At 39.0% G+C, this 17137-nt stretch overlaps 1 pseudogene; it reads left to right on the forward strand.

The window, feature by feature from the left end:
• The first annotated feature begins 7292 nt into the window (after positions 1-7292).
• Positions 7293-13220, forward strand: LOC127674390 (protein kinase C iota type-like; annotated as a pseudogene).
• Positions 13221-17137: the final 3917 nt, after the last annotated feature.

The following is a 17137-nucleotide window of genomic DNA, read 5'->3' on the forward strand; positions in this document are numbered from 1 at the left end:
TCCCATAATTCCCTATGGGACTTTTGTGTTGCCTTTTTAATGGCTTCCACCTGTTGACCCATGTTCTCCCATATTTCTTTAAGGGATTTTTGGGTTTCTTTTTAAGGGCTTCTACCTTTTGATCCTTATTCTCTTGTATTTCTTTAAGGGATTCTTGTATTTCCTCTTTAACAGCTTCTACCTCTTGACCCATGTTCTCCTGTATTTCTTTCTTCTTCTTTTTTTTTTTTGTCTTTTTTTTTATTCGATATATTTTTTATTTACATTTCAAATGATTTCCCCTTTTCTAGCCCCCCACTCCCCGAAAGTCCCATAAGCCCCCTTTTCTCCCCCTGTCCTCCCACCCACCCCTTCCCACTTCCCCGTTCTGGTTTTGCCCTATACTTCTTCACTGAGTCTTTCTAGAACAAGGGGCCACTCCTCCTTTCTTCTTGTACCTCATTTGATGTATGGATTATGTTTGGGGTATTCCAGTTTTCTAGGTTAATATCCACTTATTAGTGAGTGCATACCATGAGTCACCTTTTGAGTCTGGGTTACCTCACTTAGTATGATGTTCTCTAGCTCCATCCATTTGCCATAGCTGTGTGGGTTCATTTCTGGGTATTCAATCCTATTCCATTGGTCCACTTGAATGTCACTGTACCAATACCATGCAGTTTTTTTTAACACTATTACTCTGTAGTATTGCTTGAGGTCTGGGATACTAATTCCCCCAGAAGTTCTTTTACTGTTGAGAATAGTTTTAGCTAACCTGTGCAGAGAAGCAGAACAGATCACCAATAACTTATGCTCTAAGATCAAGAATTGACAAATGCAACCTCATAAAATCACAAAGTTTCTGTAAGGCAAAGGACACCATCAAAAGGACAAAACAGCAACCAACAAATTGGGAAAAGATCTTTACCAACCCTACATCCAACAGAGAGCTAATATCCAATATATACAAAGATCTCAAGAAGTTAAACCTCAGAGAACCAAATAACCCTGTTAAAAATGGGGTACAAAGCTAAATAAAGAATTTTCACTTGAAGAAATTCACATGTACAAGTGTTTTTGCATTTGACATCATTACCAGGGAAAATCATCACTGGTGTAACAGGAGAGAATGTAACCATGGGAGGGAATGAGAAATTTTGATTGATAAGTATTTTTTGAGTAGAAGAAGAAAATTCAGGTTTATAGAGACCTTTGCCTGGGAGTATGGACATGATAAATGGTGGCCTGACTCTTGTGGAATTCACTAGGAAAATTTGGTATAAGAGGGGACTGCCAAAAGCTAACTATTAGAGGGTGGTGTTGCTTCTGGCAGATGTTGCTTAGGAGAGCTCACCAGGCAAAAACAGTGAGCTCAAATTAGATCTAGAGTATTAATTTGACACAAGTGGGCTGCACTATGAGAGAACTCACTGTGTACATCCAGCACAGATGCTCTCTCTCTGGAGATAGACCTGGACATGAAGGATGACAATAGCAGGAAATATTACAGGTTGAACACCAGGCAAAGAATTTCCACAGTCTGAATATCCATGACAAGTCATAGAGTGCAGAAAGCAAGTGTGTGATTGATTCTTGGACTACAGAACAGAAAGTCCATTGCAGGTGCTGTGTGACCTGAGCATAGTCTGGGAGTTAAGAATGGTGCTTTGAAGGAAGATATTTGGTAGCAAAGTAAATACTTTATGTGATTTGCATGGATTTATCAAAGCTTCTTTTCTTAGTCAGGGTTTCTATTCCCGTACAACATCATGATCAAGAAGCAAGTTGGGGAGGAAATGGTTTATTGAGCTTACACTTCCACATTGCAGTTCATCACTAAAGGAAGTCAGGACTGGAACTCAAGCAGGTCAGGAATCAGGAGCTGATGCGGAGGCCATGGAGCGATGCTTCTTACTGGCTTGCTTTCCTTGGCCTGCTCAGCCTACTCACTTATAAAACCCAATATTACCAGCCCAAAGGTGGTATCACTAACAAGGGGCCCTCCCCTCTGATCACTAATTGAGAAAATGCCTCAGAGTTGGATCTCATGGAAGCACTTCCCCAACTGAAACTCCTTTCTCTGTGAAAGTTGTGTCAAGTTGACACTCAAAGCCAGCCAGTACACTTCTTAATCTGAAACAGCATATACAAGTTCACTAATAGGTGAACTAATCAGGAAATTTACAAAGATCTGGGTGCTGAGCCAGTACTGATAGGAAAGAAAGAGCAGTTGCAGGCCAAAGTCCACAGAATTTATCATGTCAGTGTTACATGATTTGTCCATGGGAGATAAGCATGGAAATCTAGAGATGGCATAAGCAAGCTGGTTCCAGAGGAAACTACACAGGGAATGTGGATAAATGTACTGGTTTGGGGGACCTAAGCTTAAGACTGTGTACTTGAGAGATTATCAAAACTATTCTGGCAAAGCTAGCATGCAGTATGCAACCAGAGCTATACTTTATAGTGTGGGCATAGTACAGATTTCTTGATTCCAGGGTAGTTCACCAGAGTTCATCTGAACAGAGTCAGTGTTGCTACCAGATCTAGGCTTGAAAGAATATGGATGAGACTGGCACAAATGTTTCTGTTAATCTCACCAGGATGGTAAAACCTCATCTGTGTTGATCTGAGACTTCAAGTGTGGAGAAAGCACAGATAGGCTTCATTCTGGAAGAATCCTTGAGAGAAAACAGGGCAGAAGCTTCACAGGCTGTCTTGGAAAGAACTTAGGTCAGAAAATGGTGAGAATATGGAGCAAAAACTGAAGTAGAAATCATGAAATAATATAGCTTACTGCCCTGCTATTCAGGGGCACCTGAAGTCGGATACATTAAGAAATGACCTACAAGGTGTTGGTACCATGCACAGTGTGCTGAAACATCCTAAATCATCCACTAAATAAAAAATGGAAGACTTTCCTACAGGCTATTCTCAAGAAGGCATTGCCTCATGCAAGATTCCCTCTTTTCATATAAATCTACATTTTGTCCAGATGACAAACCACTATCCACGATACCAAAGCTACATATGGCAATGGTGTCCATAGTGCACAGTATGCCTTCCTACACCACACTATTGGCAGTGCCAAGGGTAAGATTTCCAACTCCATACTTTGGAGATATGAATATGTACATGTCTTCATACAGCAGTGTAATAACTGTTCCCTGTTGAGGTTTTAGCTTACATATAGTTTTTAGAAGGAAAGGCTCTTGAACATCAGCTGATGAGACATTATATGATTTGTACACACCAAAATTGGGTGGGGTAGTTTGTGAAGAATCAGGAAAGCTTGGATTTAGAGGCATGAAACAGATGGAGACAACTATGGAGCTACAAGACAGGACTGGGACTATGAGTGTAGTGGTAGCATGCCAACTCTGAAGAAATTACATTGCATAATTTTTGCTAGAAATTAGAGAGGGTTAGAACTCAAAGTGTGAGTATGGCCAGGCAGGCTAGATTCTTGGCAATAATAAGGGGAAGCTGGTGCAGAAATGGCATGTCCATTTCTAGGCTTTGGAGTGCAGGACTGGCATTCATGTGATTCTCAAAGATAATGTCATGGAGGTAAATGTTATGCAAGTTGTATATATCAAAAGCTAAGCCTGATATTCAGAAAGATGAAACAGGATTGGTTCTGGAGGCAGTCCCCATGGAAAACCTGTGCAGTATGCCAGGGACATGAAGGGAACTTGGAATGTTGCATTGAAGCTGTAAGATCACACTCTGGAAAGATTAGCAGGCAAACATTGTATACATCCGACTATTTAAAACATTCCTTGATGTTTGTGTAAGGCCCTCTTGAGCAATATCAGAGAGTTTAGAATATAAAGCCAGTGTGACATATGCATCAATGATAAGGATGGGCAGTGTACAGAGGGCATGTTTGAGGAGGGGGCTCATGGGAAAGGTGGATCCAGAGGGTTCAGGAAGAGATTTGAGCCTCCTATTGAGATAATATAAAGACTAGCTGTGTTCTTAGGAAACTCAAAGAATTTCTCTGTAGGAGATCACTGACAGAAGACTAAGCCTGGGTATGTGAGATGGTATTACCAGCCAGTGTTCCTTAGAGTTTACCAGAGGAACAGAAAACTGAATGCTCCTTCCAAACCTAGGTCCTGCATAGTAGAGATTACATAGGTATAGGTGGTGCTATGGCACAGACCAGAAAAAAGCTATTGTGTAACCACAGATAGGTCTACAGGGGAGGCTGGATTTCTCTTAGAGACTAGAATCTTCTCAACATATCATCCAAGTCTGCAGGACAGTGTGTAATACAGGACAAAATTCTAAGATTGTAACCACATTGAGGCAGGATATTTCTGGGAATATTCAACAGAGGAGTCCTCTGTAGAAGCTGTGTCACAAGGGCAAAGCCAGGGAGTATGAGCATGGCACTGGAATGAGAGATTTTTGGGAGCATTATTATACAAATTAATGCATTTTGTTTACACACAGAGTTATGACTTAGGATAGTAGCAATGGAAAAATTAGGCATGGACATTAGGGAGGTCAATGTCCAGTTAGGTTAAGTTCACTCCATGTGTTATATCTGAAGAATGGTCTGTGCATCCACAGGCAGGGTTGGAGGATGCATATGATGCAGTGATGGTTGTATCTGGGTAATTCAACAGAGGAAGTAAGCTATATGGTTTTAATAAATATGGCCAGTATATGCTCATAGACTTAAATTTTTGATTGCCAGGGTTTGAACTATTAGGAGGTATGGTCTACTTGGAGTAGGTATGGTTTTGGTGCTGAAAGTGTGTGATTGTGGGGTGGGCTTTGAGATCTCAAATGTTCAAGCTAAGCCCATTGTGGCTCACAATATCTTCTGCTGCCTGCGAATACAGATTTTGAACTATCAATTACTTCTCCAGCACATCTGCCTACATGGCATTCTACTTACTGCCATGGTAAAATGGACTAAATATTTGAATTGTAGGAAAGCCCCAATTAAATGTTTTACTTTATAAGAGTTGCTGTGTTTGAAAGCAAGCCCAACAATTCGACAACATAAGGAGGTCAAAGGGATACAAATTGGAAAGGAAGAAGTCAAACTATCATTATTTGCAGACGACATGATTGTCTACCTAAGTGACCCAAAGAACTCCACTAGAGAGCTCCTACAGCTGATAAACAACTTCAGCAAAGTGGCAGGTTATAAAATCAACTCAAGCAAATCAGTGGCCTTCCTATACTCAAAGGATAAGCAGGCTGAGAAAGAAATTAGGGAAAGAACACCCTTCACAATAGCCACAAACAGTATAAAGTATCTTGGGGTGACTCTTACCAAACATGTGAAAGATCTGTATGACAAGAACTTCAAGACTCTGAAGAAGGAAATAGAAGAAGACCTCAAAAAATGGGAAAACCTCCCATGCTCATGGATCGGTAGAATCAATATAGTTAAAATGGCCATTTTGCCTAAAGCACTATGCAGATTCAATGCAATACCCATCAAAATCCCAACTCAATTCTTCACAGAGTTAGAAAGAGCAATTATCAAATTCATCTGGAACAACAAAAAACCCAGGATAGCTAAAACTATTCTCAGCAACAAAAGAAAATCTGGGGGAATCAGTATCCCTGACCTCAAGCAATACTACAGAGCAATAGTGTTAAAAACTGCATGGTATTGGTACAGTGACAGGCAGGAGGATCAATGGAACAGGATTGAAGATCCAGAAATGAACCCACACACCTATGGCCACTTGATCCTCGACAAAGAGGCTGAAAACATCCAATGGAAAAAAGATAGCCTTTTCAACAAATGGTGCTGGTTCAACTGGAGGTCAGCATGCAGAAGAATGAGAATTGATCCATCCTTGTCTCCTTGTACTAAACTCAAATCCAAATGGATCAAGGACCTCCACATAAAGCCAGACACTCTAAAGCTAATAGAAAAGAAACTGGGGAAGACCCTTGAGGACATCGGTACAGGGAGAAAGTTTCTGAACAGAACACCAATAGCGTATGCTCTAAGATCAAGAATTGACAAATGGGACCTCATAAAATTACAAAGTTTCTGTAAGGCAAAGGACACCATCAAGAGGACAAATCGGCAACCAACAAATTGGGAAAAGATCTTCACCAATCCTACATCAGATAGAGGGCTAATATCCAATATATATAAAGAACTTAAGAAGTTAGACTCCAGAAAACCAAACAACCCTATTAAAAAATGGGGTACATAGTTAAACAAAGAATTCTCACCTGAAGAACTTCGGATGGCGGAGAAGCATCTTAAAAAATGCTCAACTTCATTAGTCATTAGGGAAATGCAAATCAAAACAACCCTAAGATTTCATCTTACACCAGTCAGAATGGCTAAGATTAAAAATTCAGGAGACAGCAGGTGTTGGAGAGGGTGTGGATAAAGAGGAACACTCCTCCACTGCTGGTGGGGTTGCAAATTGGTACAACCACTCTGGAAAGCAGTCTGGCGGTTCCTCCGAAAACTGGGCACCTCACTTCCAGAAGATCCTGCTATACCACTCCTGGGCATATACCCAGAAGACTCCCCACCATGTAATAAGGATACATGTTCTACTATGTTCATAGCAGCCTTATTTATAATTGCCAGATGCTGGAAAGAACCCATGTATCCCTCAACAGAAGAGTGGATGCAAAAAATGTGGTATATTTACACAATGGAGTACTATTCAGCCATTAGAAACAATGAATTCATGAAATTCTTAGGCAAATGGATGGAGCTAGAGAATATCATACTAAGTGAGGTAACCCAGACTCAAAAGGTGAATCATGGTATGCACTCACTAATAAGTGGATATTAACCTAGAAAACTGGAATACCCAAAACATGATCCACACATCAAATGAGGTACAAGAAGAAAGGAGGAGTGGCCCCTGGTTCTGGAAAGACTCAGTGAAACAGTATTCGGCAAAACCAGAATGGGGAACTGGGAAGGGGTGGGTGGGAGGACAGGGGAAGAGAAGGGGGCTTACGGGACTTTCGGGGAGTGGGGGGGTTAGAAAAGGGAAATCATTTGAAATGTAAATAAATTATATCGAATAAAAAAAAAAAGAAGTAGATAATCGCTCTTTCACCACCACCCCCCCCCCGCCAAAAAAAAAAAAAAAAAAAAAAAAAGAAAGAAAGCCCAAGCATCTCTAAAGGGATTTGTCTCTTCTAGTTCCTTCAAGCTTGATAAAGAATTAAATTAAAGTGTTGGTCAGCGAGGTGAGCAGCCACAGCTTCCTGACAGACTCAGGATGGCGAGACCCTTGCTGCACCCAGTACTACCCCAGCATTCTTAGCCTCAAATGGAGAGATGTAGGCATGAGAAGATGCCGACCCAGAGGAAAAGCAGTACCATGTCCCTCATGGTCACATGCATTTTCAGTGGAGACCATTCCCACCAAGTCCAGGTGAAATCCTACTACTGCATGGATATTATGATAACACATTTTGAACCTTCCATATCCTTTGAAGGACTTTGCAGTGAGGTTTGAGATATGTGTTCTTTTGGCAATGAACAGCCCTTAACCAAGAAATGGATAGATGATAAAGAGACCAGAATACAGTGTCTTTTCAGTTGGAGTTAGAGGAGGCTTTCAGGCTGTGTGAACTGAACCAGGATTCTGAAATCTTTTTTTCCCTACATCATTATTTTTTTATTAAACCAATGAAATTTACTTTAAAATATACAACTCAGTATTGATATTTTGTCATCAAAATAATTTATAATATTTAAATAGTCTTAATTATATATGATATCTTCTGAAGCTAAAAGTAATATGCACTGAAGAAGGTTTTAAAATCTATTTGGAACACTAAACATGATAGAAAAAAATCTCTTAAAGCCTTTATGAACGCAAATTGTGACAAGTTTCTGATTAGACAGAAACTTTTCCATCTCCAAGGGAGAATACACAGTGTAAAGGTGTCTTCATAGAACAAGTTGGTAGTGTTCCTTCTGTTTCTACTTTGTTGAATAGTTTGAAAATTATTGGTATTATATCTTCTTTGAAGGTCTGATAGAATTCTGTACTAAACCCATCTAGTCCTGGGCTTTTATGTTTGGTTGGAAGACTTATAATGACTGCTTCTATTTTTTAGGAGTTATGAGACAGTTTATATAGTGTATCTGATTTTGACTTAACTTAGGTATTTGGTATCTGTCTAGAAAATTGTCCATTTCCTCCACATTTTGCAGTTTTGTTGAATATAGGTTTTTTGTAGTAGGATCTGATGATTTTTGGACTTCCTGTTTCTGTTGTTATATCTTATTTTGTTAATTTGGATACTGTCTCTGTGCCCTCAGGTTTTTCTGGCTAAGGGATTATCTATGTTGTTTATTTTCTCAAAGAACCAGCTCTTATTTTGGTTGATTCTTAGGATAGCTCTTTTTGTTTCTATATGGTTGATTTTAGCCCTGAGTTTGACTGTATCCTGCTGTCTACTCCTCTTGGGTGTATTTTCTTTTTGTTTTAGAACTTTTAGGTGTACTGTTAAACTGGCAGTTTATACTCTCTCCAGTTTTTTTGGAGGCAATCAGAGCTGAGTTTCCTCCTGTCACTGCATACACTGTGTCTCTAAGTTTGCATATGTTGTGTCTTCATTTTCATTAAATTATAGAGTCTTTAATTTCTTTCTTTATTTCTTCTTTATCGGAGCTATCATTGAGTATGACAATGTTCAGCTTCCGTGTGTATGTGGGATTTCTGTTGTTTGTGTTGCTATGGAAGAACAGGTATAGTCTGTGGTAACCTGATAAAATGCATGGGATTATTTCAGTCTTCTTGTATCTGTTGAGGCCTGCTTTGTGACCAATGATGTGGTCTGTTTTGGAGAAGGTACCATGAAGTACTAAGAAGAAGGTACATTCTTTTGTTCTTGGATGAAATGTTCTATAGATATCTGTTAAATCCAATTGGTTCATGACTTCTGTTAGTTTCAATGTATCTCTGCTTAGTTTGTGTTTCCATGATCAATCCACTGATGAGAGTTGGGTGTTGAATTCTCCCACTATTATTGTGTGATGTGCAATGTATACTTTGAGATTTAGTAATGTTTCTTTTATGAATGTGGGTACCCTATCATTTGGAGCATAGATATTCAGAATTAAGAGTTCGTCTTGGTAGATTTTTTTTTCTTTTGATGAGTATGAAGTCTCCTTCCGTATTATTTTTTATAACTTTTGGTTGAAAGTTGATTTTATTTGATATAATAATGGCTACTCCAGCTTGTTTCTTGGGACCATTTGTTCAAAAAATTGTTTTCCAGCCCTATACTCTGAGGTAGTGTCTGTTTTTGACACTGAGGTGTGTTTCCTGTATGCAGCAAAATGTTGGGTCCTGTTTATTTATCCAGTCTGTTTTTCTATGTCTTTTTATTGGGTAATTGAGTCCATTGATGTTAAGAAAGATTAAGGAATAGGGGTTGTTGCTTCCTGGTTTTTTTTTTTTTTTGATGTTATTTTTATGTGTGCTTGGTTATCTTCTTTTGAGTTTGTTAAAAGAAGATTTCATTCTTGCTTTTTCTAGGGTGTTGTTTCCCTCCTTGTGTTTGTGTTTTCCACCTATTATCCTTTGTAGTGTTGGATTTGTGGAAACATATTGTATGAATTTGGTTTCCTCATAGAATATCTTAGTTTCTCCATCTATGATAATTGAGAGTTTTGCTGGGTATAAGAGCTTGGGATGGCATTTGTGTTCTCTTAAGGTCTCTATAGCATCTTGCCAGAATCTTCTAGCTTTCACAGTCTCTGATGAGATGTGTTTCTTGACCTTTTTCCCTTACTGCTTTTAATATTTTTTTTTGTTTTGTGCAGATTCAGAACTCTTGATCCATATGTTTCCATGTACTATAGCATCATGGAATGCCTGACGCACAGAAAAAAAAATTTGTTTATAGCAGAGGGGCACACCAGGGAAGAAAGCTGTATTGTGCAAATGGACACACACATTTTTCTGTACTTTCATTTTCTTTTCTATTCTTTTCTTTTCCTTCTTTTCTGTTTTATTTTTGCATGAAAGAAGAAACATTTATTTTAAAGTCCAGGAGTTGCATGATGATTTATTTTAACATTCTATGAGTTTTCTGCCTTTTCAAAGAAATAAAATATAAGAAATATAGACCAAAACATTTTATATGTGGGTAAGTAGATCAATTAATAAAACATGTCTATGAATATCATAAATGTTGACAATTGTGTTAATTTCTCTGCTTCATAGTGCAATTATCAACCTAGCAATTTATTCATGTGCAAAAACCTTCAGTTCAGCCTAAATATTAAAATATATTTTTGCTTACACACTTTTCAAGCTAAAAGTTTCACCAGGTGGGTCCACCATTCCATCTTCACAGAAAGAATCTGGAGACTTGGACGACAAGGATATAAATGCATCAACTGAAAGCTGCTGGTTCATAAGAAGTGCCACAATCTGGTCTCAATTGAGTGTGGGAAGCATTCTTTGCAACTGAAACCCATGATGTCATTCATGAATCCAGACCATGCACAGATAGTAATTCCATATAATCTTTCAAGTCATGAGAGTTTGGATCAATTTGGTGAAGAAAAGGAGGCAATGAATACAAGGAAGAGTGGTAAAGCGTCATGGAGTCTAAGTGTGCAGTGTTTCAATTTGCTTCAAGTTTTAGGGAGAGGAAGGTACAGCAAAGTACTCTTGGATTGATTAAAAACAACAGATCACATTTTTGCATTTTCTTAGATTGTTGTGTCAATGTTTTCTAGTTCATCTGTAATAATAAAAAGACTCAGGATAGCAAAAACTATTCTCAACAATAAAAGAATCAAGCTCTACTACAGAGTAATTTTGATAAAAAACTGCATGGTATTGGTACAGTGACAGGCAGGTAGATCAGTGGAATGGAGTTGAAGACACAGAAATGAATCCACACACCTACAGTCACTTGATCATTGACAAAGGAGCTAAAACCATCGGGTGGAAAAAACATAGCCTTTTCAACAATTCGTGCTGGATCAACTGAAGGTTAGCATGCAGAAAAATGCGAATCGATCTATTCTTATCTCCTTGTTCAAAGCTCAAGTCAGTCCAAGTGGATCAAGGACCCGACATAAAACCACATACACTGACACTAATAGAAAGGGAATTAGGGAAGAGCTGTGAAGACATGGGAAAAGGAGAAAATTTCCTGAACAGAACACCAATAGCTTATGCTCTAAGATCAAGAATAGAGAAATGGGACCTCATAAATTTACAACGTTTTTGTAAGTAAAAGTACACTGTCGATCGGACAAAATTGCAACTAGCAAATTGGGAAAAGATCTTTACCAACCCTACATCTGATAGAGGGCTAATATCCAATGTATACAATGAACTCAAGTTAGAATCCAGAGAATCAAATAACCCTATTAAAAATGTTGGAGAGTCTTCTGGGTTTATGCCTATCACTACTAGGCCTAAACCCAGAAGACTTTCCAACATGTAATAAGGGCACATGCTCTACTATGTCCATAGCAGCCTTATTTATAATATCTTAAAGCTGGAAAGAACTCAGATATCCCTCAACAGAGGAATGAATACAGAAAATGTTGTACATTTACATAGTCGAGTACTAGTCAGCTATTAAAAACAATGAATTCATGAAATTCTCAGGCAAATGGCTGGAAGTAGGAAATATCATCCTGAGTGAGGTAACCCAATCACAAAAGAACACACCTGGTATTCACTCACTGATAAGTGGATATTAGCCCAGAAGCTCAGAATACCCAAGATACAATTCACAGACAAAATGAAGCTCAAGGTGAAGGAAGACCAAAGTATGGATACTTTGGTTGTTTTTAGATGAGACAACAAAATGATCATGAGAAGAGATACAGAGACAAAGTGTGGGACATAGACTGAAGGAAAGATCACCCAGAGACTGTGCCACCTGGAGATTCATCCTTTATGCTGTTACCAAGAGCATAAAGGAGACACTATTGTAGATACCAACAAGCATTTGCTGACAGAAATCGGATATAGCTGTCACCTGGGAAGCTCTGCCAGTAACTGGCAAATATAGATGTGGATGCCCTCAACCAACCATTGGGCTGAGCACAAGGTTCCCAAAGAGGAGCTAGAGAAAGGATCAGAAAAGCTGTAGGAGCTTTTAGCCCCTTTGGAGGAACAACAATATGAACACCAAGCAGTACTCCCAGAGCTAGCAGAAATTAATCCACCAACTAAAGAGTACACATGGAGGGACTCATGGATCCAGCTGCATATGTAGCAGAGGATGGTATTGTTGGACATCAAACGAAGAAGAGGTCCTTGCTCCTGAGAAAACTTGATGCCACAATATAGAGAAATACCAAGGCAGGGAAGGGGGAATGGTTGGGTTAGTGATCAAGGAGGAGGGGTTATGGGATAGAGGGTTTCTGGATGGGAAACCAGTAAAGGGATGACATTTGAAATGTAAGTTATGAAAATATCTAATAAAAATTAATAAAAGATCATTCAGTGGAAAAAACAGATTGCATTTCTGTCATAAAAGTTGTGAAGAAGGAGCTCATCAGTGACGATAAGGATATTGATTGGGTATAGACAGAGAATTATGTGTTTGAGCAGGGGTACAATCATCCTTTTTTTGTTGGGCTGCATTCTTGCTTCCAGACAGAAAGCAGGCTGTTTGTGTCATAGAATATGTAAATTGAGGGGATCTCATATTTCATATGCAGCAATAATAAAATCTTCCTGAAGAACATGCCATGTTTTACTCTGAAAAATCAGTCTAACAATAAATTATCTTCATGAGCAGGGGATAATTTATAGAGATTGAAAGCTGGACAATGTACTGCTGTACTCTGAATGACACATTAAACTCATGAACTATGGCATGTGTAAGGAAGGTTTATGTCCTGGAGATACAACCAGCACTTTCTGCAGTACTCTCAATTACATTGCTCCTGAGATCTTATGAGAAGATTATGGCTTCAGTGTTATGGTTCAGTCCACTCTTGGAGTACTTATCTTTGAAAAGATGGCAGGAAGGTCTTCACTTGATATCATTGGAGCTCTGACAATCCTGACCAAAACACAGAGGATTATCTATTCCAAGTCATTTTGTAAAAGCAGATTTGCATACTAAGTTTTCTGTCTTTAAAAGCAGCAAGTGTGCTGAAGAGTTTTCACAAGGAGCCAAAGGAATGATTGGGTTGCCACCCTCAAACTGGATTTACTGACTTTCAAGGACACCCATTCTTCTGAAATGTAAATTAGAACATGATGGAGCCTGGTCACAGTTAGCATTTCATATTTTCCCTGCAAAAATCTCTCTCAATATCCTGTTAGGGACTATAAGAATCAGGCAGCTAAGTAGAGCTAAGAAACAGAAACTAGATTCCTGACAGTCATATCAAAACCAGTTATGCTTGTTCTCCAGAGGAGTTTTATGAGGAAGGACGGTGTCTTTGGGTAAAGAAAACAAAACGACTTGTCAAAGAAAGCCTCTCTTGGCTCACATCCAACCAACAGAATGAACATAGGCTCCCCAATGGAGCAACTATAGGAAGGACCCAAGGAGATACATAGGTTTTCAGCCCTGCAGAAGGAACAATAATATCTACCAACCAATACCCCAAGAGCTCCTAGGGTCTAAACAACCTACCAGAGAATATACATGGAGGAACCCATGGCTCCAGCTACATATGTAGCAGAAGATGACCCTTTCAGACACCAATGAGAGGAGAGACCATGGGTGCTGTGAACGCTCGGTTCTCTAGAATAGGGGAATGCAAGTCAGAAAATTCGGGGGTGAGGGTGAGCAGGGGGACTGGGGATGAGAGAGGGGATTTTCAGAGGGGTAACATGGAAGGGGTTACCATTTGAAATATAAATAATGCCAATATCTAATTAAAAATATAACACAGAATGTCATGCTAATATAAAGGCACAGATATCTGTTAATTATTCAAAGTATTGAGATGATTTCAATATGCAAGTAATTGCTGGAACTTGTAAGTCATTTGTTTATTAATATATATATATATATATATATATATATATTTAACTCAAAGATTAAGATTCATAGGACATCTGTTGGGTCAAAAATCCTTTGAAAATGTTCATTTTTGTATTACTATTAAAAATAAATATTTAAAGAGTGTTAATGTTAGAGATTAGTATAAATAGAACAGTAATGCTTCTTATCCACAAAATAATAAATTAACCTGATGAAATTAGCATTACTAATTCATTTTAAATCACTATAAATTACTTTTATACACTCATTTGTGCCAGCTTTAAATATACAATATGAATTAATTCAAATATTAAAAATTTTGTCTTATATGATGTCAATTAGAGATTGCTTAAAAAAACAAAAAAAGAAAGTCTGCACCTTTTTGTCCTCACCTCATGGCTAGGAGGATTCCTCACTATCTTTCCATCGCTCATGCTATTTCTCAAGATATATATTTGTGCTTCTAATGTCATCGATCACTTCTGCTGTGACTACTTCCCTGCCCAGAACCATTCTCACTTAGATCTCAAAACGCCCTCTTTCCAGCCATTTCTAGTCTGCTTTTAGAAGGAAAAATATTAGCTTAAAGATTAGCCAAGTAGCTAGATGGTCAGTACATGCAGAGCTTACCTGAGTGGGACAGAACAAACAGAGCTCACCTGTGGTTAGGCTACCATAGAAACTCCTTTCCTCTTCACCTCTGCATGATCAATTTATTGTGCCAAGTTCCTGAAGCAATAGCCAGCTTTTCCCTGAGATTCTGAGAGACAATTCTCTGAAACTGTTCCTGAGAAATGACACTAGCCCCCTGAGATTGTTCCCCAAATACAATGACTTGCCCCCTTTATTCCTCCCTACACCTTGCTTGCTTCCCTTTAGATGCTGTGTGTAAAAAATAAAATTTGACAGCTTGATCAGAATACTGTCTTGCTGTCCATCTCTCATGTCTCTTTTCTTTTATTTTTTACTCTTTTTTTATTCGATATATTTTTTATTTACATTTCAAATTATTTGCCCTTTTCTAGTCCCCCACTCCCCGAAAGTCCCATAAGCCCCCTTTTCTCCCCCTGTCCTCCCACCCACCCCTTCCCTCTTCCCCGTTCTGGTTTTGCCCTATACCTCTTCACTGAGTCTTTCTAGAACAAGGGGCCACTCCTCCTTTCTTCTTGTACCTCATTTGATGTATGGATTATGTTTGGGGTATTCCAGTTTTCTAGGTTAATATCCACTTATTAGTGAGTGCATACCATGAGTCACCTTTTGAGTCTGGGTTACCTCAGTATGATGTTTTCCAGCTCCATCCATTTGCCTAAGAATTTCATGAATTCATTGTTTCTAATGGCTGAATAGTACTCCATTGTGTAGATATACCACATTTTTTGCATCCACTCTTCTGTTGAGGGATACCTGGGTTCTTTCCAGCATCTGGCAATTATAAATAGGGCTGCTATGAACATAGTAGAGCATGTATCCTTATTACATGGTGGGGAATCCTCTGGGTATATGCCCAGGAGTGGTATAGCAGGATCTTCTGGAAGTGAGGTGCCCAGTTTTCTGAGGAACCGCCAGACTGATTTCCAGAGTGGTTGTACCAATTTGCAACCCCACCAGCAGTGGAGGAGTGTTCCTCTTTCTCCACATCCTCTCCAACACCTGCTGTCTCCTGAATTTTTAATCTTAGCCATTCTGACTGGTGTAAGGTGAAATCTCAGGGTTGTTTTGATTTGCATTTCCCTAATGACTAATGAAGTTGAGCATTTTTTAAGATGCTTCTCCACCATCCGAAGTTCTTCAGGTGAGAATTCCCTGTTTAACTCTGTACCCCATTTTTTAATAGGGATGTTTGGTTTTCTGGAGTCTAACTTCTTAAGTTCTTTATATATATTGGATATTAGCCCTCTATCTGATGTAGGATTGGTGAAGATCTTTTCCCAATTTGTTGGTTGCCGATTTGTCCTTTTGATGGTGTCCTTTGCCGTACAGAAACTTTGTAATTTTATGAGGTCCCATTTGTCAATTCTTGATCTTAGAGCATACGCTATTGGTGTTCTGTTCAGAAATTTTCTCCCTGTACCAATGTCCTCAAGGGTCTTCCCCAGTTTCTTTACTATTAGGTTCAGAGTGTCTGGCTTTATGTGGAGGTCCTTGATCCATTTGGATTTGAGCTTAGTACAAGGCGATAAAGATGGATCAATTCGCATTCTTCTGCATGCTGACCTCCAGTTGAACCAGCACCATTTGTTGAAAAGGCTATCTTTTTTACATTGGATGTTTTTAGCCCCTTTGTCGAGGATCAAGTGGCCATAGGTGTGTGGGTTCATTTCTGGATCTTCAATCCTGTTCCATTGATCTACCTCCCTGTCACTGTACCAATACCATGCAGTTTTTAACACTATTGCTCTGTAGTATTGCTTGAGGTCAGGGATACTGATTCCCCCAGAATTCCTTTTGTTGCTGAGAATAGTTTTAGCTATCCTGGGTTTTTTGTTATTCCAGATGAATTTGATAATTGCTCTTTCTAACTCTATGAAGAATTGAGTTGGGATTTTGATGGGGATGTCTGAGGTAAGTCAATTCTGAGAAACAATCATGGAAAGCTGGTTCAAAAGCTGTGTAGCCAGTCCTTGTCTTGGGAGTGGGTTGATATTCATGGGAGACTTATAAGAAAAAGCAGGAATGAAATATGTATATGTAGATCTGGGCCTCAGAATTTTGAAATTGGTTTGTTCAGACTGTTTTGGGTAGAGCTCTCCAGGGAAACCCAGTGCTGATGTTTGGTAACCCAATGTATTGCTGGGAGTGGAACAGATTCTGTTGATCTCACCAGAAACAGCAGGAAATATTCACATTGAGAACTAGGCCTGAGTATATGCTGATGGTGAAAGCACTGTGTTTTTTGGGGTGCAAGAGTCATAGAAATAGCTGCTATTTGACTTGGATCACTCAGTAAAAGGCAGAGAGTGTCAAATGATAGTCAGCAACTGAGAATAAGGAGGGCTGTCATGCTTCTGGGAAGCTCACCATCTTACATAGGAATCTATTTCGAGTGTCCAGAACTACAGTATAGAACGTTTATGTTGCAGAAGCAGATTATTGCTAGGTCTGGCATGGTGTCATACAGTCTCCATCTTTGGAGCAGCACCAAGAGAACATGGGTATCCTTCTGTGCTGATTGCTGCTGTAGGTGTAAGGATTTTTACAT

This window comes from Apodemus sylvaticus, chromosome X, assembly GCF_947179515.1.
Source record: "Apodemus sylvaticus chromosome X, mApoSyl1.1, whole genome shotgun sequence".
Taxonomy (NCBI): Eukaryota; Metazoa; Chordata; class Mammalia; order Rodentia; family Muridae; genus Apodemus; species Apodemus sylvaticus.